Source organism: Orbicella faveolata, unplaced genomic scaffold (assembly GCF_042242905.1).
Source record: "Orbicella faveolata isolate gen_17 unplaced genomic scaffold, um_ofav_v1 contig_37, whole genome shotgun sequence".
Classification (NCBI taxonomy): domain Eukaryota; kingdom Metazoa; phylum Cnidaria; class Anthozoa; order Scleractinia; family Merulinidae; genus Orbicella; species Orbicella faveolata.
In genome coordinates this window covers 3,068,508-3,091,007 of record NW_028301566.1, presented here as the reverse complement: position 1 = coordinate 3,091,007, position 22,500 = coordinate 3,068,508, and the positions used below count along the sequence as shown (strand labels likewise).

Sequence of the window (22,500 nt, the reverse complement as noted above, 5' to 3'; positions counted from 1 at the left end):
TGTGGTATAAAAGTAAAGTCTTCACGTGTCAAGTGGCTTAACATGCAAGGACGAGGAGTTCGACGCATGTTAACCCCTACTGAGCATTTTTGTAAAGTTGGGTAGACAGAGGCACTGTGAAAGGGGCGATCTGCACCGTTTACAAGGTTCTTTATAATTGGCCAAACGAAACAATAAAAAAATTAACAACAGGTTAACAACACAAACAATACCCCTTGCCCAAAGAACAAAAGAGTTGCAGATTGACAAGAACGAATCAAAATAGAGGTTCTAAAGAGGTGCAGGTCAACTGCTGTGAAAGTAAAGTGTTTAGCTTGTTCTAGAAGGCGACACGGCGCACAACTCACGAATGTGAAGTAACTTACCACAAAGGACGAGGAGAACAAAACGTTGGATTACCAAACACATGGTAAGAACACTACATAATGTAAGTAACGCAAATTAAAGTAAGCATGCAGTTAGTCGTTTTCTTTAAGGCGTCTTATTTAGAGGTTATATCTACATTTGTATTTTCTACGACCTTCAGAAGTTCTCCAGTTGACATAGTGCTCCTTTATTACAAAGACCATTACAGTAAAATATTGTGTTTGTTTTGCGAAACGGTATTCTACAATAGCTTAGAATACACCGTATTAGACACGCCGGTATATTCCAGACTACAATAGCACGTCCTTAGGCTAGCCACTTATAAAATCTAAATCGAGTTACTTGAATTCTTTGACTTAATTGGCTAAAAATACAGACCACCGACCATGTTTTCGTGCGATTTCAGCATCAAAGCGTGCGCATGGTTATTGTCAGCGGAAACCTGATCAAATAAGCATGCGCGCGGGCTGAGGGAATATAACAAGAGAAGCAAAAGTAAAGAAATGTAAAAGTTCCGTATTTGCCGCCGTTGGCGTAAACGCCATGCTTAATCTCAGCAACACTGACTCTGCTCGCTCAACGCGATACCTCCCCAGAGAACCTCTGCTAAAAAAGCAAATTCGAGACTCCGAGACCGGAAGAAACACATGAAAAACGAGACTTCGTGACTCGTCAGCAAAGCTTCCGAGATTTCGAGATCGGATCAAAAATTTCCGAGATCCGCGATTTTCTGGGTACCATTCGCCACCCCTCCAATGGTTGTTGTAATCTTTGCATCGAGTAGTTTACATATTTAAATTTTTATAGTCTAGTTTTTAAATTTTAAATTTTATAGTCTAGTTTTTTTATTTTTACTGAATAGATAACATATTTAAATTTTACATTTTAATTTTAGCATACACGTTCACATTTAAACGAGCCCCAGGCTAACTGGTGAAATGTGTCTAAATAAAGTACTTACTTACTTACTTACTACTTACTTATCATTAACATGCTCCGAAGCTCCGCGGCTTTCATGCCAATCTTCTATATTTGGTGGTGTTTTTCTTGTAATCAATTCTCTTTTAGGAATTGAGAGTCAAAGAAAACTTAAATAATTTGCAATGTTGTTCAAAAAGGCCTCGCAGGATTTACTCTACGACTTGTATTTCAAAATTTTCTCAAAACTGCAGGAGCCTTTAAACGGTTGATATCAGTTTGAAATATTCAAAAATAGTGAAAATCTTTAATTGCTCGAGCTGTAATTTTTTTAATGACTGGGAAAATTGCGCATGCGCACGCGTTAATTTTAATAAAGTGCAAATTAAGAACTAACGATGAATTGGCCTCCTCTTAGTTAATCTCTGAAGTAATTTTCTCAGTCATATAATAAACAGGATAGCAAGAAGTCATCAATTGATATTTTTTGAAACGAGGTGACTAAATTACCACGAAAAATTTGGACTGTTCACAATAAACAAAATTTTGATCCTTTTTTACGGCCGATTACAGATCCGTTGCCATTGAGATATTGAGAGCAAGAGCTCCTTGCTTACTAAATTGCAAAGGCAAGTGAAAAATATACAGTGCTCACGGTCGCTTTATCTAAACATTATATTAATACCCAGGATACTCTTTTTCTCCGATTTGATTCTTTTGGCGATATATGACAATAAATTATTCATACGTTTATTGCAACTGCTAGTTCCAGAATTTGTCACGCAAGCAGGTTGCGATCTCAAGATCTCGTCAGAAAGCCAGTACTTGGTTCTTACTTTTATGCTGTGTTAAAGCCTTTCTATTTCTTACAATTATCAGATCCATGGAAGGGTGCAACCTTGAACACATAGAAAGTGGAACTTTCCGTGCGATGCGCAATTTAACGAGGCTGTGAGTAATCCATTCACTTTCTTTGTTAATCTATCAATCTAGATTTCATTAGTGACGATCCTTAATTCGCGGAATGATATGGGTCGTATGATGGCTACTAAGACATCCTGGCTGAAGGGGCAGTAAGGGACTTGCCTGCTATAAGTGTGTTGTGTCTTGCCTCTCGTGCAGAACGCTTTTCACGTACATCAACCTTAGAATGCCTTTTCCCCAAAGGTACCTAGAACACCTCTTTCATCAGGAATGAATCTAGTACAGGCTAAATACAAACGGTTGGCATAATAATAAGATACGAAAAGGGTAGACTTAAACTGCAACAGCGAACTGAGCGTACCCTACAGACTTTCTTGTTTTAATCGATACCCCGTCCCCATTTTCAAGTAAACTTTGTATTTATCTTAATCTACATTTTAAAGTCAACTTTGGTTTTGTCCCTATTAATTTATTTGCTCATAGTGATCTATCCCACAATATATTGTCCCATATACAACCGGGTGCATTAGAAGGACCTGCCGATCAACTCTTGCACTTGTAAGTACTCAGCGTTCACGCAAGTATGTAAAATGTGTTTGCTTTTACTTAGACGTATAACATGACATTTTCTTTCATAAGTCTATATCCAGTTCATGTCTTCCAGTACAAAAAAAAATGTTGCACTATTTTTATTTTCGTAGAAAATCAAAAATTGTGAAACAACTCGAAAATCCTTACACAAATTGCTTGACAGTACCGCAAGTCACGTGCTAACCCAGAAGCTAATTTTGGATCTGTTATCAGCGCATTAACCGACTAGCATCTATTGGCTAGCTTCCTTGGGATTCCAGTTTCGCCCTTCGGTCCACATATAGCGTAACGGTCAACTTCTCCAAGGTGATTTAGTTGGGGTAAAATCAGTCACCCTTCAATTTTCAGTTTTTCTCGATAAACTGTTTCCCTATGGTCCGGCGCAGAGCTTTTGAATTGTGCGATTTTTGATAAATCCAAAGAATGCACTTGGCATGTCAATAGTCAGGAGATACCTGTATTAGTATGCATAGGCGTGATGCTGCATGCAAATATACCTAAGAAAGAAATTGTGGACAGACCGCATGGTCCTAGCATGTCGATAGCCAAGAGCACCAGTTTAGGCTTGCTATATATTAGATCTGACGAATGCAGTTATGAACACTTAAAAGAAATGGGCACGATACGCCCTCCTAGCCTGGAGATGGGCTTTTTTTACTATAGAGGTGGTAGATAAAATCGACAACAACACGTCGTCGACAACCACTATAAGTTTTCTCGACACCCTTATCGCACTGATCCAACACCCTACTGAAGCGCGCCACATATCGAGAAGGAAGCACTACCTAACTACGCCTCTCGGTAGAGAAGGGCGGATGCAGCCACTGTGGGTCAATCAATTGATCAATCGATCGATCTTTATTTGTACTCAGTCTTGCTAAAAAAAAAAGTTAAAATGTTCAATGAAAATATTAAAAGTAAAAGTTAGAGTACTAGCTGCCTGGAATAACCATAGGGGCTAGCGGAGCCAGGCATCCACAGTTAACATCATGCAGCATTAAATATTTGCAACAGAGACTGCCACTCCAGAGTGGGACTCTATAGCCACTCGAGACGATGCTCCGCATCGACATAGCGCTACACCATCGTCTCCCGAGACGAACGGCTGCCGACGACGACGACAGGTAAGCAAGAGAACTGAAGCACAAATGCACAAGAAGAAAAAACAAGAAGAGGAAAAACGCTATTTCTATGCTATGAAGGAAGTCTAAACCATTAATATAAGAAGAGCACACAGTAGTTATGGCAACTAATAACAGCTATGTATTAAACTATTGTAACTCCCCGCGGGTTCGACAGGCGGACAAGGACTGAACAACTGACAAAATAACTCAAATCTTTGTACTCTTTTAATCCGTACGTTCCTTCTCGATACACTTCCTCACTCTACGACGCACATGGTCTTCCAGATATGGAAGGTCCCATATATGGCTATGTCACGCATCACGAAACCACATTACACTGCCCCCCTCTAACAACCATTATCCGTCCCGGATAATGGCAAACTTCAAACAGTAACTGGAAATCTACATTAAAATCAACTTCATTACGAAGCAGTTCATTGTCTCTTAACTAAGTGTTCAGATCATTTCATAGTCCCTGTATCTAGGGGGATTTCTCTGCTTCCTGCTGGATCGCCTGAGGCCCTCCTGGTCCTGCTGCTGCCTCGATGCCCTGTCACGCGCCTCCTTTTTGTCCTGGGAGTTCTTCTTCCTGAACCTGGGAGGTAACTTCTGTCTCCTCTTGGGACGTCTGACGCGTGCTCTTCCCTTAGTGTTGACCTCCTGGTTTTCCTGCTGTGTAGTTGTTCGGCTGGATACATCCTCACTCTTCTCTTGCACTGGGCCCTGGAACCAGTCTGCGCGTTCTACCCCAGAGTACTTCCAAAGGCGGTCTCTGTGTACCACATTAGGCTTTTTCCGAGGGCCCCGCTGAATCCTGTACACAACATCATTAAGCTGTTCCACAACAACGTATGGCCCCTCCTATGGCCGGCTCAATTTTGGCGAGATGCCCTTCTTTCTTTGAGGATTGTGAAGCCACACCAGTTCCCCACTTCCAAAGGTAGATGTGACAATACGCATGTTGTACCGCCTCTTCATCCTCAGACTACTTTCCTGCTGATGTACACGAGCAAAATTGTGAACGTTTGCACAGACTCTGTCAACCTCTCAACATACTCAGGATAGCCTCTATCCTCAGGTTCTTCTTGTGGGCGCCCAATTAACAGGTCCAAGGGTACACGCAATTCTCGTCCAAACATGAGCATTGCCGGAGTAAACTTCGTGGTTTCATGCACTGCTGAACGGTAAGACATGAGTAGTAGGGGTAGATGTCGATCCCAGTCTCTCTGGTGATCCTGGTCAAATGTGGCGAGTTGGGCTTCTATAGTCCGGTTGTAGCGCTCCACCATGCCGTCAGACTGTGGGTGTAGGGCAGTCGTCCTGGTCTTATGGATCCCGAGCAGGGTGCATACCTCCTGGAACACGGACGATTCAAAATTTCGACCTTGGTCAGAATGTAGCTCACCAGGGAAACAGAACCGACTAAAGAACTGGGACACAAGGACATCAGCGAAAGTGACCGCTTCCTAATTTGGGAGTGCATACGCTTCGGGCCATTTACTAAAATAGTCCATCGCCATGAGGATGTACTTGTTACCTTGATTGGTTTCTGGCAGAGGTCCCAGGACATCAATGGCAACACGCTCCATGGGCTCCCCAACATTGTACAACTGCAGCGGAGATCTTTGCTTTACCCTAGGGCCTTTTCTAGCCGCACAGAGGTCGCACCTTTGACACCATTCTTCAACGTCACGGCCGCAATGAATCCAGTAGAATCTTTCACGGACTTAAACCATAGTTTTGGAAACCCCCAGGTGACCTCCTACAGGGTTATCAGGGAGTTGCTTTAACACGCTGATGCGGAGCCCTTTTGGTAGTACCAGCTGCCATGTGACCTTGCCAAGCTCGGTTAACTCCCACCGATGATACAGCTCTCCCTCCTTAACAGCCAACGAATCCCATTGGGCCCAGTAAGCCTTAGTGGTGGAGTCGAGATGGGCGATGCTTGCCCACTCTGGGCGTTTTCCAGCCTCCTTCCACCCTAAGATGTGACAAATAGTCTTATCTTTCATCTGGTGGGTTCGCAACTGTAGTGGTGATAGCTGTTCATCTTCAGGTTAGTCCACGCCTTTTACTTCCTTTCCCTCCCTCGCCGGGCTAGCAGATTGACATCGAGGGCCTTCAGACACTTGGGTTTGTGTAAAATTCACCACGCAATCATTTGGCATGCTGGTCCCATTTTCTGCCCCATCTTTTTCCTCTTGGTGCTGACAATGCTTGTAGTTCGTTTTGAAGCATGGCCGACGCGACAAAACATCAGCGTTCTGGTGGCTTCTCCCTGTGCGGTATACGATACAAAAATCATGGGTCTGCAGCTTATCCAGCTATCATGCAATCTGACCCTCTGGGTTCTTGAAGTTTAGTAGGCACTGGAAAGATGCGTGGTCGGTTCTGATGGTGAACTTCCGCCCATAGAGGTAGGGGTTAAAATGATCAATCGCTTTGACAATAGCCAAAAGTTCACGCCTGGTTGTGCAATAGTTACGTTCTGGTTTGCTTAGCGCCTGGCTGTAATAAGCTATGACTCTTTCGTCCCCTTGGTGGACTTGGGACAGAACGGCACCAATACCAACATTACTGGCATCTGTGTCTAACATGAAGGGCTCCTCGCTCTCAGGGTAGGCCAATACTGGAGTGGATGCGCGGGCTTCCTTGAGGCGATGAAACGAACTATCACATTCCTTTGTCCACATAAACGGTTGGCCTTTCTCAGTCAGTTTATCCAGAGGGTGGGCAACGTCAGCAAAAGGAGGTACAAATCGCCGGTAGTAAGTGCATAGCCCAAGAAAGCTTCTAACATCTTTGACATCTTGTGGCAAGGGCCACTTTGTGACAACCTGAACTTTTTCAGGGTCTGTGGCAACCCCTTCCTCGCGTACGACATGGCCAAGGAACTTGACCCTGCGCCGAAAGAGTTCAAACTTCTTTGGGTTCAACTTCAGGTTGGCTGCCCTTAGCCGTGAGAAGATATGTGTCAAGCGTTGTAGCTCCAGTTCAAAGGTTTTTGCATGTGCAATCATGTCATCTAGATAGACCAAACACCTCAGGTCGCCAAGCATATTGTCCATTAATCGTTCAAAAGTCGCGGGTGCATTACATAGACCGAAAGCGATCACGTTGAACTGCCACAGCCCATTACCTGCAGTGAAGGCAGTCTTCTCACGGTCCTGCTCTTCTACCTCCACTTGCCAGTACCCACTTTTGAGGTCTATGGTGGAGAACCAGCTTGAACCAGATAAAGCATCGAGAGTTGTGTCTACCCTCGGTAAAGGATACGAGTCCTTCTTGGTCAGTTCGTTTAATTTCTGGTAGTCGACCCAAAATCTGGTACCACCATCTTTTTTTTTTACTAGGACCACCGGTGAAGCCCATGGGCTGGCAGAGGGTTCGATTATGCCTTGTGCATGCATCTCCTCAACAGCTTTGAATGCCTCCTCCCGCTGTGCAAATGGCAGCCTCCTAGGGTGTTGACGTACAGGGGGAGCATCGCCGGTATTGATTTTGTGTTTCGTAACCCCTGTACGGTCGAGATCATAAGGTCCTCTAGAGAAGATGTATTGGAATTCTAGCAAAAGGTTGCACAATTGATGCTGTTGGTCGTCGGTCAACCCTTGAGCGCTTGAGGTAGAGATCTTTGAGATGCTCCGGAAGGCCCTCATCCGGACTAATAGGTTGGCGGTGGGGGTCACTGCTAGGGCAAACAATGCTCTCTACAGGTTCACAAGTAGCCACTTCTTTACCAGAGGGAATCTGTCTTGGCTTATTGGTTAGGTTGACCATCCACACTGGAATGTAGTCACGCTGAGCATCAACTAGTGTTTTTCCGACCATAACACCGGGCGGGAGTATTGTGGTAGGCGATGGCCCTACTGTCCCCCAGGGTTCATCATATGGCTCATTTACAATTTGAGCGGGTACCAGTATTGCACTGTGAGGAAAGATCACGGTATCTTCCATAGCTACCACCCGGTGGCAGCGAGCTACTTGGAAAGCCAATGGCTTATGCAGAGGTACTTCTTCTACTCCAATGCGTAGGCTGCCCACTCCAGTATCCACAGAACAACCATGAGCCATAAGAAAGTCAAGGCCAAGTATAAACTTGTCTGAAATATCGGCAACTAGTGCTACATGTGAGACCTCTGCACCACCAATTTTATCCTTAAGCTGTAGCTTTCCATGCACCGTAGCTATTTCTCCCATTGCAGTTTTAAGGACACTGGTCGTGGCTTCTACATTATTACGTAACTGCTTGGTAAGCACATCGGGTCGAACAATCGTAATGTTTGCTCGAGTGTCAACAACCATGGGACACGGTACTCCTTCGATGTGGCCGATTACGGTTAAGCTTTCCTCCTTGTGGGTCAATGTTCCTGTCATCAGCACAACTTGTGGGGTTAAATTATCTGGGTGGTTGGCCGGCCTTACCCCATCGAGACCGGCCTGGATTAGTTTAAAGGAGGCTGGGAGTTACGTGGCTGCATGTCTCTTGGGTTACTCCGGCGGAAATTTTGACATTCACGTCTAAGTTGTCCCCTTTTGCCACAAGCCCAGCACAGCTGATCCCTCATCCAGGTTCCAGAATAACATTGCATATTCCCTTTGGGGGCTCTTATTTCCTCAAGCAGCACTTTAACCTGTGCTAGTACATCCTCTTGTTGAGACTTCTTGCCATCCAATGGCACAGTTGGGGCTTCTTCTATTGGTGCGGTGCTCATCTCGCGGACATGAAGATCTCTTTGGCGAGAGGCAAGTCGATAGGACTCGAGTTCCATGGCCAGTTCAAGAGCAGCCTGGAGGGACTGGGGCTTACTCTGTTTTAATCGCAGCCGGGTATCCCCATCGAGGATGGCGTCAATAAACTGCTCTTTAGCCAGCAGGTCCTTCATGTCTTACGGAGCAAGAGGATAGGCTAGCCTTGCCAAACGTTCAGCAAGCTCTTGGAGTGATTCCTCACGACGCCTTAGTCTGCTCTTAAACTTGGTGCGGTGAAGTTCCTGCTGGTGTGCTGCTCCGAATCTACTCTCGAGCGCCGCAACTAATACCTTGTAGTCCTGTCTCGTTTCTGTTGCGAGATTTCCGAGGACAGTCAATGCAGACCCTTTCAGGCTAGTCGCCAGGTAATTTCCTCTCTGTTCATCGTTCCACTGATTCATTCCCGCCACTATTTCAAACTGTGCGATGTAAGGCTCCCATAGTGATTTCCCGTCGAATGAAGGTGGCTTTTGGATCGGCCGTTTTTGTTCTGGCTCCACGCCGGAAAACGATAAGGGCGTCAGGATACTAGCGGGGGATGCCATTTGTAGCTTCATTGGAGTCGAAGTTTCCTCCTTAACATGCGGTGGTTTCGTTGTGTCGAGCGCTTCTTTCAATTTCCCGTCGAGCGCTTGTAATGCAACATTTAGCTTCGAATCTAGCCTTTCTTGTATTTCCTGGAGTCTCTTTTTGACGGTTTCTTCGAAGGATCTGTGCTTAGCGTTTAAGGTGGCCACAGTGTTAGAGAATTCTTCCTCGAAAACATTTATTTTCGCTGCAAGTTTATCACCATGTAATTTGAGCTGAGACTCCATTTGAGCTGCCTGGTTGTTTACACGAGCTCCTAAGTTTTCGAAGCGCTCGGAGATTTCCTGTACTTCTAGGTCTGCCTTGTGGTCTTGTTGCTCGATTTTAAGTTCTATGCCTTTGTTCTGGCTAGATATCGATTGCAGAGCCTCCATAATAGCGTCCATTTTTGTGTCTGAACTGTCCGGCGGTGGTGTTCCCGATGCGACAGCTTCGCTTGGTGTGTGTTCGGCCTGTGCGTTGAAAACAATTTCTCCGTCCTCGTCGTTCATCTTTGAATCGCCAAAAAAAAAAAAAAAAGCACCACTTCTGACACCAGTGTAACTCCCCGCGGGTTCGACAGGCGGACAAGGACTGAACAACCGACAGAATAACTCAAATCTTTGTACTCTTTTAATCCGTACGTTCCTTCTCGATACACTTCCTCACTCTACGACGCACATGGTCTTCCAAATATGGAAGGTCCCATATATGGTTATGTCACGCATCACGAAACCACATAACGCTATAAAAGAAAGACTTGGAAAGGTGACAGAAATTAGCAAAAGAGTAATTTACAGTAAATTGGAAATCAACACAACTGGTAATCAGAATATGAGTAACTAATAATCTTTGACTAGATCGCTCTTTAATTTACCGATTCCTTGAAGTTTGAAGTGGAGAAGGTTTTCAAATTTTCACTAATTGAGTTCCATACTTTGGAGCACTTAAATCTTATGTCGAATATTCCATAATTTGTTCTTACTTTAGGTAAAGTATAGAACATATTCGAAGCCTTCTTGTATTATAGTTATGCCTTTTTATTGACTTGAGTGAAGAAAGTATCAAACACAGATGGTAGACGTCTTTTGTGAAATTTATACATAAAGACTGCAATATTAAGAAAGACAAGGTCAGGCAGTTTAACAATATTTAAGTGTTTGAAAATTGGACTAGAATGCTCATGAAATTTAGAGAAAGTCATCACTCTCATTGCTCTCTTTTGTAAAATAAACAAAGGCTGGATAGTTGATGAATAGGTGTTACCCCATGAAATTAAACCATAGGTTAAAAAGGAATATATTAAGGCATAATATAGTTTAACCAGAATATCTGAATTCACATAATAACGAGGTTTAGAAAGAATCCCAATATTTCCCTTAATCTTTACAACAATATAGCTTACTTGACTTTTCCATGATAAATTAGAATTTATTATAATACCTAGCTATTTTATTGATTATGTCAACACGTTACTACCCTGCTTTCTGCGTGTGATGGCCAATTCATTCGCGACTAAGTTAATTGTGATATGGAAATTTCATTAAAAACGCCTACAAATCTGTAGGTTTTATTGCAGATAATAGTCTAACGACCCGCAGGCCTATCGAAGAGACGAAAAGCTTTTTTGATTTTCAACACATGTGGTAATTTTGTCGTTTCCATGGCAACGCGTGGTTAACGGCAAGTTGACATCTGCTAAAACATGACGAACTTGTTCACAATTTGGAACCACTGAAATGAAAGTATTTAATTGCTGATAAAGTAGGATAAACAGAGGAATTTCATGAATTTTAATAAATTTTGGTTTCCATGGAAACCAGTGGACGCCCAACTTGGCAGTAGACCTGAAAATGTTCGAATTGGTGACTGATATCAGTGTACTAAATCTTATGCTTGTATCAGAAAGTGCACAATTTGCTTGAAATTTCGAGTTATGCCGCCGGACTACTAGAACAAAAGTGCGTATTGGGACCACAGCTAATATTTTTGTGGCGATTTCAACAATTCTAGCTATTGCAGCGATCGTAGAAATCACATCGAAACCAATCTTTACCTGATGACAGGAAAATGGTGTCTTAATTTACTAAAGCCAAATCAAAATTCTGCCAAATAAGACTTGTAAATAAACTTCAGTCGAAATGTTTTGAGAAAAATGGCTCAAACTTATTTTTCCATCGGTACTTTGATGTACTTGTTAAATCACAACAACAGATTTCTGGAAGGGAACAAGCTGGAGAACATAGCTGATGGAACATTTGCGCGCTTTAACAATCTCAGTCGATGGTAAGTTTTAGCATAGTTGATTGAAAACTATCAATAAAAATAGAAATGTACTCAACAACAACAACAACAACAACATTATTGGTATTCATTCAGCTAGAATTAAATGAACAAATATACGTTTCAAATAAAAAGAGTGCATGGCTACCCGAAATAACCTTAATGGGCTAATAACACTGGGCAGCCATCCTTAGTGATTAATCATTGTTACCAGGTGGTTGATCAAGTACCTAACTCTCTACTGTAGCACAACGTTAAGCGCATTTCACAAATAAAGCCATTATGCCATGTATACATACACCTGTACATATTGTTTTTGACTTAATACGTGGAATTTGTGTTTCATTGTTTTCAGGAGCGGAGAAATAGTACAGCGTCAGCCGTAGCCTGCAAACAGGCTCCCAGCGAGGACGAAAAAAAAAAACATTTGCGAGCAAAGTGAGCTGTCTGGCGACTTGCCCCGCTCGCCCTAGACCACACTCGGCTAGTTCGCACTAAACCCAACCGGGAGCCTGTTCCCATGCGCTCCCCTCGTTACCAGACCGCTCTCGACTCGCCCCGCTCGCCCTAGACCACACTCGACTAGCTTGCACTAAGCTCAACAGGGAGCCTGTTTCCATGCGCTCCACCTCGTCTCCAGACGACTCTCGGCTCTCTCCGATCGCCCTAGACCACACTCGGCTAGCTGGCACAAAACCCAACCAGGAGCCTGTTCGCAGGCTACTTCAACCGTTTCGTGCATGTGTTGTTTTGCATAATTATTAACTACTTAATACTTAATAACCGAGAGTGAGGTCGTTACGGGAAAATCTCAAACTGACGCCTTGCCGTATTGACCGAGCGATAGCGAGGTCAATACGGTAGGTCGAGGTTTGAGATTTTCCCGCAACGACCGAACGGTCGAGGTTATTAAGTTGTTTATTATATGGCTCATGAATTAAAGAAAAGAAAACAATTATTCGAACGGAAGTCGTCAATTTACATCCGGCGATGCGCGCGTTTACCGATTCATTCATGGTCTCAAACCCAGGGCAGAACTACACAGTCAGTGAACTTTACGTATTCGGTGAAAAACACATTTCTTTACGGGAAAAATGATTGTCACAGCCTCAAAAAGGTATTTTAGTATCGTGGTGTCACAACTTGATGGGGGAGTTCTTTCGACTTTTGTGGCGAAACGTCAACGCATATAGAAAAGACAGAAAGTGCTTCAAAATAGTCCAAACCAACGGTCTTTCGGTGAAAGAAAATACTATGGGCCCGGACGCACTGGGCAAATTTTTGTTTATTTTGCGAAAAAATCTGTCATTAATTCCCTGAGACAAGTGCGTCCGGTGATTTTTAGATCTACCAAATTTTGTCAAGGCCTACCAAACTTCAAAGACGCCGTCGTCCTGCCTCGGAGCAGGACAAATTTTTGTCAGGCGTGAAATCTGACAGATTTGTCAATTTACACGCCATGATTTGAAGGAAAATGTCAATCAAGAAAATTTGATCTCTATTTTTAGTCGGAGTATTTCAGTCCGAAGCCCGCCAAAATTAAATTTATATTTGCGCGGCAATCAGCGATGAACATGGAAGATTCGTACCTCGGTATGCTCCATGACGATCCGTTCGCACAGTACAACTATTACGGTTCCCAAGTCTACGTTAACGTTCCAGCTGCATCTCCAGGACCAAGCTCTGCTCAATTTGTACATTCGTATGTCCACCCGAGTCACCCGAGTACAAGTACAAGTGCAAGTTTCACGACTACATGTAATCAAATTGAAAGCGCGCAAGCGATGGTATTAATTTCCCTGTGATTGACACTTGTGGTTAACAAATATTTTGCTGTGATTCAGTGCGCCCACGCTTGATAAATTAAAAATTTGGCAGAGACAAAATTTGTCGAGATTTTTGGAAGGGCCAAACAAATTTTGTCAGTCCAGTGCGTCCGGACCCTAATGCTTCAGAATGTACTGCTCAGAATAACTCTATCTCCGCATTCGCTTTGGACAACATATCTTCGCCTTCTTCATTCTGGGATTTATGGATGAACTTTTCAAGCTTGTGAACGTCTATAACTACCTGCAGTTATCAGAAACACTGCTACCGACAGAAACCGCCCGATTGTTTATATTTGATGATCCTGGAAGCTGATTTACACCTGCTTGTGCTAAAGCGAGGGAATCTATTTGATGAGAACTGTCGTGGAGTTCAATATTTCAGTAATAATTGTGACTAAGATGATAACTTATAAGTTTCTTCGTGGTGTTCTGCTCAGGATGCATGACAGATCTGCCGATGGTGTTTTTCACTTAGCGATTTTAGCTTTACCAGACTCGGTAAACGTTGATTGTTTTTCACCAGTGCCCGCTAAGGTTCCGGCTGGTAAGTCAAAAACGACTTCTATATAAATTTTGTTAAGGGAAAATCTCTAAACTTTTAGCTACTCGGATTAAATTTACTTTCTCTTGCTGTTTTTAATCGGCTTTCATCGTTTCAATGCGCTTGAATTTTCAGAGCCGGGCTCTTCCTAATTTGCATAATCCGTAATCGGCCTTTCGGCATTACGGCTGCATAATGACCGCTCAGATCTCTTTCTTAGCCAATCAGAACGCGCGTTGTATCGACCACAAGCCAAAGCCATATAATAATACAACTAATAGACCCAGCAATAAAAGTGAAGCCTCAGTGTTTATCAGTTTCTTATGAAAACAAAACTTTGGGTTGCTGTTTATATTTTTTGTCATAATTTTTGTTCATGCAGCATTTTGAGCGACAACCTGTTGACGTCAGTACCGGATCTAACCGGTCTTAACAGCGTTCTACTGTTGTAAGTAAAAATTTTCCGCGGTCAGTATTTTCTGTTTTTGTTGTTCAATAGTTATAACACCATCCAATTCACAACAAAAGCAACAACAACATCTTTAAATTTCTCATTACAAATATAAATATTATAACACTAGTTCATTTAATATATATACATGTAGTATGTTCTAGATGAGGTAACTGTTAGGACAGTACTGTAACAAATGTTCCAATTAAAACACATAACTATAACAGGGACGAATAGCAAACTTCGTACTTTATATTAATAGTTAACATTTTACGTTAGTTTTGTTACTTCATTCCCACACTGCCTGCTAACTCTCCCTGGATTATCCATTCTCGGTTACAGTAATGGTCCAAGCTCTGCCCCATTTAATCCTGGGTTTTCAAACGTTACAAATTGCAGGTTTTAAGCTAATGTGACCAGCGCTTCCGATAAGTAAGAACATTAACATCGTAACATTAGCGCAGGTGGTCACTGCTACAACTTGGCGTGGACTTAGCGATCTTGGATCGATAAATCGCTTTCTCTGTCGTTTTCCTATGTTTTAAGAAAATAATGAAAAAACTTACTTATATGTAAGAAGTTTGAATGTTTTTTTGTCCCATACAACATCGAATGCTGTTCCTCTGAGCTTCGTTTAGCTGTACGATGGTTTAGAACACCTCTTTAAATGTCACGTTTTATCAGGAGGATGGCATCATTTGGAATTCTTACTCAACAGACTCCCATGTGCGAATTAAGATGTTGAGTGTTCTCTGCCAATTTTTCAAAATCAGCGTGTTGTTTATTTTTCAACGTGCTGAATCTCAGAAGCAAAATCAATGAACCCTATGTTTTCGTGTTTACCTGGCAGAAGTACCCAACGAGAACGTACCCAATGTATAGTAAAGCAGAACTAATTAATCGGCGACGAGTTCTTGGAAAGCCTTAAGATACACCTGTCTTTATGACGTAATGAAAATAATTTTAAATAATAACCAACACTTTTATTTCAGACATTTGGATAACAACCAGATAAGGGATATATCACGTATAGCAACATTATTTGGAATTGATTTTCTGTATGAGCTGTAAGTATAACGATCTATGAAAAGATTTCCTTTGATTTCATTACTAATGGTGATAAGATGATTCTGTATTAATTTTAGACTGTTGAAATATCATTTGTGATAACTGTAAGATATAAGAAGAGAAAGAACCACACGAAAAACGCCCACATTTCACTTATAATTAGAAGAAAGAAATCCATGTTTTTTTTTCAAAAGAAAACTGAGCTGCATTTGTCATACAGACCATGATAACGAGACAAAAATAAAATACGCGAGCGATCAATTGTCTCTTTAGGTTAAATGGGTCATTCGGCCGTGTTCTTTTACTCTCGGAGCTTTTCTTAAATATCGCGATCGCGTGATTGGATGTGATTCGAAAACACTTCATACATCAGGGGTTTCCCCTATAGGTTGCTTCAGTATATTATTGTCTATACAAATGCGCGCAATGCTAGTTGAGACAATCTATATTTTACAAGTTGAATTATGGTTCATTTAATCATACTTTGCATGAATATGACACGAGGAAGTACCTACGATCCATAGCAGATTAAATTTGAGGCACCGAAGCAAAAATCAGATTCACTTTCTTTCGTAAAGACCTCAAGGTTTTGTTGGGGGACACAGGGTGAGAAAAGAGAAACACAGGAGTTGAATAACCATTGAAAATGATAATTTCTTCTTTCAGGTCATTGGCTAACAATCAGATTGACCACTTGCCAACCAATATCTTTCGCATGTCGACATTAGGAGTCCTGTAAGTTAAACAGAAAAAGACTAAAATACTGGAAAACCTTCAGAACAAGACTGTGGAGGAATTGACCGGAATTGGAAATGTGACTATGTACCGCCCTCTCGCCCCTAACCCATTAAAAGTTTGCTCATATAGCTCATTTACATTTTAGACATCTGATTTAGGAAAACTGTATTCCTGATGGCGAATAACTTGCTTCAACTCAGTACAGATAATTTTGACTTCCATCCTTGCTGCGGTTTGGCCTTCATTTATCATATATTTAGTTGATACAGTTACTTCAAAATTAAGCTTCTTCCTTTGCCAAGAATTACTGAGCTCCTTAAATAAAATGACCAAAGCGTCATGAATTGCAGTCAGGAGAAACATCCGTGGCAACAATATATTTCCAAAACTGTAAAAACCATGTTAAAGCTGAAAACAGAGCAAATCAGCAGCAAATCAGTTCCGGGTGAAAAACGTAGCCCCATACAAAAATAATATAAATCAAGTCACCCACAATTTTCTCAACGTCCATATTGGAGGACTAACGAGGTCCTCCAACATGGCGGCTCCATACTAGGCTCTATAATTTTGCGCGGAACATTTCGACGAATATCTCAACTTTAGGACAACGCACACACCTTAAACTTAGAGAACTGTCTACTTTATTTGTTGGCCATAATATCACAATTTCTTGACTTTATCCACTGAACGGTTTTCGATTTTATTTTTTATTGCGTGACAATGAACACATTCTATAAGTTATTCTTAACGACTTTTCGACATTCTACTCACAGAAAGGTAATCTCTTTAAACATTGCTTCTGTAATTTATTTTTGCGCCTTTTCATCCCTCACAGCGATTTATCATTTAACAAACTAAAGTCTCTACCGGACTATCTATTTAATGGTTCCAGCAGTTTATTGATGCTGTAAGTATATTGAGAGAGTTTGGCGTAAATATGATTAAGTGGTAAACATCTAGTATCTCTGAATGGGCTACCCTGGTGAGATAAAGTTACTTACTTACGTATCTCTTAAGTTCATTTTCTGATCATATATGACTTCTAGGAAATTGTCTATTTAATTTTCTTATGCGCTGTGAAATGGATCATGTATCTGGAATTTGCTTTTTCTCATTGATGTTTCCCCTATTGATGTATTTATTTAGTTATTTTTGCTCAACATTTTTTCCTTTGTTCTCATCAACAGGTTCTTAAGCTTCAACAGAATTACTAATATCAGTACTCGCACATTTGCTGGACTTAAAAATCTACGTTATCTGTAAGTTGCTTTCGTGCCCAGCCACTCGTGTCTTTTAATTGAAACTTGCAATCTCAGTCAAGTTGCAAATGAAGATACGAATTAGCGAATATTGGAGTATTAAACGCACGTGACGCCATGTCTTCAGTGATCGAGATCTTTCTCTGGTGTTTATATCTAATCACGTGTATACAATAACTTGCATACTACGCACCGCCCCCTGATTGGTCAAAAACCTATCGTTTATTCTACCAGTGAGCAAATGGCAATACGCAGCGCTCCTTGAGAACTAGAGAACTCAGAACACTAGTGAAAACATAAGCTTTATAGATATTTTTGGTTTTCACTGGCTGAGATATCAATAACATCATTATCTTTTAATTCAACATAATACCTTTTATCCATAGAAAAGTTAAAGAAAACAGGACCAAAATTTGGTCGCAATATAACTTAAATTCTTAATCTTTTTTAAATTTCCATGGCCAAAATTTTACGCCGATTCCATTCGTTTGCGCTTTCATTGCTTTCCACGGTCTGTGGAGGACGCAGTTTTCACTACAGCTGGGCTAGAATGATCAATTTGAGTTGTTGAAAGGTTTCTTTCGAGTTAACATTAAGCATATCAGTAGTTTTAGGTTTGAGGTTAAATTCAATGAATGCATGCATAACAGGATATGAAAGAATTTCATCGGCCCAAGCAATAATTTAATTCTTGCAGCAAAATACGGAGAAACACGAACTTCATAGTCTTTAACATAAGCAAATTAATCCGGAATAAATTTCAGAAGCAGCGTTTCTAGAACTAACCTTCATTCCATTCCCAAAACGTTTGAAAATTGTCGTTAAATCACTTCGCCGAGCGCATGAAGTTTGTACTACTTGTAAACTTTTCGCATAGCCTTTTACTTTCGGATGACTGATTCCGGCCACGAATTCCTACATTTTCCCGTCAAAGCCCTTTTGTTTACCCAGATTGGTGTAAGGAAAGAAACATCACAACACCCCTTTTTTTAAAAATAAACACATAACCTTGTTTTACGATGCGAATGTTTCAGTTCGTTTCAGGGCACGGCAACGAGCAAAGTATAACAAACTACAGCTCACGGCCGTCTATATAGCAGCTGGAAAGTGTCTCTGACACTATCTCAATGCAAATGCACTTGAGAATCACCAAATTTTCAACGTCACTATAAACGCTTATTTCAAGAGTTTTGAATAAGATTTATGGATTTCACAGTCTAATTCTGCCTTTGCTGTAAGTTTTCCATTCCACGACAAGCAACGCTTGATTCAACTTTGATAGCGGCGTTATTTCTCTACACCAGTCACAAGTATTTGCTGCGCATAGCAACCAATGAGTTTGCTTTCTTTTATATAGACAATAGGTATATGTTGGAAGATTTTGAAATAGAAAAGCTTTTTCTGCAGTGGCATGTTTCTTTATTATAGACAACAAATAGATTCCATGCATGTTGTCGTGCGTCTGTTCAGTAATAGATCACAGAAGACGTCAAAATGCGCTGAGAACATCAGTAGCATACTCGGCCATCGCCTCGTGTGTCACTTTTTTGGTTCTACCACATTTTGACGTCATCTGAATAGTTCATGATTTTTTCCACCAAGTCCCTGTATGACATCGTGAGTACGTCATATCTTTAAAGGAGAACGGAAGGCGAAAACCCATGAAAGCACAGGATACGTCGTAATCAAATCGCTATGCTTTAGGATGTGAACTAACTTTTTAGCCTGATTGTAACAGCAAAAAGCTCCGTACCTGAACAATTTGAACGTCCGCCATTTTGGAAGCCATGTTGAAGGCTTGGGCGCATAGCATGACGTCACTGCGCACAGGCGAAAAACACGCGAATTTCAAGTACCACGTTTTCACTGAGATTGCCGTCAAATCGAATTATACATCGTACTGTAAAGCATGAAATGTTACGTTTGTGCATAATTGAATGTTATGTTGGAGGATTAACTGAGCTCAACGAAGCGTTCGAAATAAATCTCACAGCTGGCAAATTATTTGTGACCATTTGTGTACATAAGCTTACATGTTATTTAGTTCTCTTGGTGCTCTAATTCTGCGCGCTTGACACAAACCCACGATAGCGATCTCTAGGACTTCGAATTTCCTTTGTAAACAAATCGTTTGAAAGAGAGGGTGCTATGTTATACATCTAGAAGTCGGTTGAGCTGCCTTTATGTCTGAACCAAAAAAAATATGAACAGGTTATATCGCAACCATTTCACTGCCATGTGAGCCTGCCACGCGCGCCACGACAAAATGCGAAATAAATGAAATAAATCGAACAACACTTTCTTCCTACCGAGTCTCTGGCTGTTTATCAGCTTCCCATATATATAGTGCCAAAATAATCAACATCTGCTGAATACAAAAGTGTTATTCACTTGAAATTGTATTTTATTTACGGCTTCCTTGTTGCACTTCCCAGTTCGCACAACACTCGCATACACACCACGATGTATTTCCTCTTAGGCGCCCATCTTGACTCTCGTGAACATCGTCTTCCTCTGACTCTGAACTGTCTCGCATAGGTTCAAAAGAATAAGGCTCGATCTCAGCCATAATGCAAGCTAAATGCAGGTTCGACTCAAGATCGTTTCTTCACAAATTTTGTTGACATGAAAAAAAAAATGCATGTGCGTGGTGACATCACAACATGGCGGCGGGTATTCCTTTTATGGAAGTAACCGGAAGGAAAGATGTCCAAAATGGCGGACGTTCAATTTTGAAAAAATGACCACGGGTTTTGTACTCTTTTCGTCACTTTCGATAGGTAAAATTCACTTTTTCTTGCTTTTTACTACAAATCTAAGCTATTTCAATAGTTTTAAGCTCCCATATAAAATACGACTGCTAGCCTTCCGTTCTCCTTTAAGACATTTATTCAACATTGAGCACACCAGAATCAATCAACTAATTCTTTGCATGCTGTATAGGGAAAAAATGACGAACAAAAATGATGAACAAGGAGCACAACAGCCAGATATTTACAATTTCGGACTGTAGTAATCATACCTAGTTGTGGTAACTTGGTCAGTTATTGACATTTTCAATCATTTTTTTATTTTATTTTATTTTATATTATTTTATTTTATTTTATTCGAAAGGATGCTGATTAAAAACAGTCTGACATTTATTGGAAACGATATTTTTGCTGAAACTCCTCTGCATTCTTTGTAAGTAGCAAACTTGGTACAACCCTAGACAAAACTGTTGAAACAGTTTTATCAATGTGTTATCTGCACGCGATACCACGATGTAATAAAGCCACATCAAAGTCACTCTCCTCTCCTAACCCCATTCAATGTTGCTTTGGTTTGAAAACCAATGGATCGTACAGTTCTTGTGTTATCCAAAACAACTTTGAAAGAAGGGAGGAGGAGAGAAAACCGACACTTATTAACGAGGTTTTGGATTTTAGTTAGTGCAACAGAAAAACGAAAGATTTTCTTTTTTCAATTTGTCTCAACTAGTTTTGTCCATGGTTGTAGTACTTAAAGCACTTAAAGCTTAAACTAGGGTGTTTTCGCCACATATACGGACAAAGGTCAACAGGAAAACGGAAACATGACTATTGTGGCAGTTATTGTTAAAGTTCAACTTAATAGGCCAGATGAGTAACGAGAGCCTAGACAAGATACTTGGGGTTTGACGTGGACGATCACGAACTAAATAAAATTCAGCATTCAGTAATAGGTAGACGAAATCTCACCTCTCAGTGGTTACGTCATTATTAATCGCAACTTACATAAAACTGCTGGGATCTGCCAGTTCAAAAGCAAATGTAGTTAGCATGAGCATATGTTTTTCTTGGTATAGGTTCCTCCACGGCAATGCAATCAAAACTGTCGAAAGTAAAGCCTTTAAGGGACTCAGTGACCTCAAGTTACTGTAAGTATTGTGGCAGCTTGAGGAAATTCGAAGGTGGCGAAATTAAATAACTCAAATTATGTCAGACGACGTCAGGTTACGTTATGACTGACAAAAATATGTCATCTTAAAAAGCAAGTTTACGGCTATCTGTTCAAAGCAAAGTGTCTTAGGTATGTCTTATTACAACGAAAACCCACGGAAGGGGTTCCCTGTTCTAAAGTAGAGTTGGCGGTGTGCGGGTACGTCAGAGGGTTGGAGTTGAATAATTTAAAAGCTAAATTAAACAATAGATCAAGTTAGAAGATATAATCCAAACAAAACTCACTTGTCTACGTTTCGCATGCAGAACATTTCTTTCATCACTGTAACAGATTTTGTTGTATAGGCTATTGAGGTCATCTGAAATAACAACATTAAATACATTATAAAACATGAAAATATATTGGCATTATAAAGGCAGTTGACGATCAACAATTGTTGCTTTTCTTTTTTTCAGTACTGTATTTGATAACCCATTTAGCTCGTTACCAGATGGGATATTTGACGAAATGAAATCCGATAGCGAAGTGTAAGTAAAGATATAACATCAGCAGAGAAATCACTAATATTCAGTGGTTTTAATATTACTTATTACATTGCCGTGTCTCTCAAATTCAAGAACACGATTGCCTAAAATCACAGTCTAGATTTTCGCCAGACAAGCATCATGCTAATTCGACACCAAAATGGCGACCACCATAACCTGCGATCACCTCAAAAAGCGCCTAATCGCAGGTTTCAACGACCACGAACCAGTTACATCAAACGACTTTCAAAGAGTAGGCCATTTCCATGTCATATTTTGCCCCTGTTTCAAAACGAGTCTATGTGCAAAACCTTTCTTATGAAAATGACTTTGATTGGCATGAAAGTGAACCTGTAGGTGGATCTCATTTTCATATGAATTGTTTCGCATGCAGACTCGTTTTGACACAGAGGCAAAAGACAATTCGGAAATGGCCTATTGAAGGTTCCTTGTTTGGCTATATAATAAACATCTTATTAACCGAGTTTGGTCAGTCTGTATGTGCTAATCTTGCCCACGGTCATGAGTATAGACCTCACTGCCGTCTTTATTCACTTCCTCGGTCAAATTCTCTTACACAGACCTCAAACTCGGTTAATACAAAGTAACTATAAAGTAAATGCGGTTAGTTACGACGGGTTTGC

At 41.0% G+C, this 22,500-nt stretch overlaps 1 pseudogene across 1 annotated transcript in view; it reads left to right on the top strand.

Moving 5' to 3' along the window:
• LOC110067937 (uncharacterized) overlaps positions 1 to 22,500 on the top strand; it is a 48,046-nt pseudogene that overhangs the window by 12,212 nt on the left and 13,334 nt on the right. Inside the window, exons 7-17 of the transcript XR_016202851.1 lie at positions 2,164 to 2,235; positions 2,692 to 2,766; positions 11,457 to 11,528; positions 14,278 to 14,343; positions 15,339 to 15,413; positions 16,081 to 16,149; positions 16,988 to 17,059; positions 17,340 to 17,411; positions 20,526 to 20,594; positions 21,238 to 21,309; positions 21,788 to 21,859. The product of XR_016202851.1 is annotated as an uncharacterized LOC110067937 (transcript). The remainder of the gene's footprint in view (positions 1 to 2,163; positions 2,236 to 2,691; positions 2,767 to 11,456; positions 11,529 to 14,277; positions 14,344 to 15,338; positions 15,414 to 16,080; positions 16,150 to 16,987; positions 17,060 to 17,339; positions 17,412 to 20,525; positions 20,595 to 21,237; positions 21,310 to 21,787; positions 21,860 to 22,500) is intronic.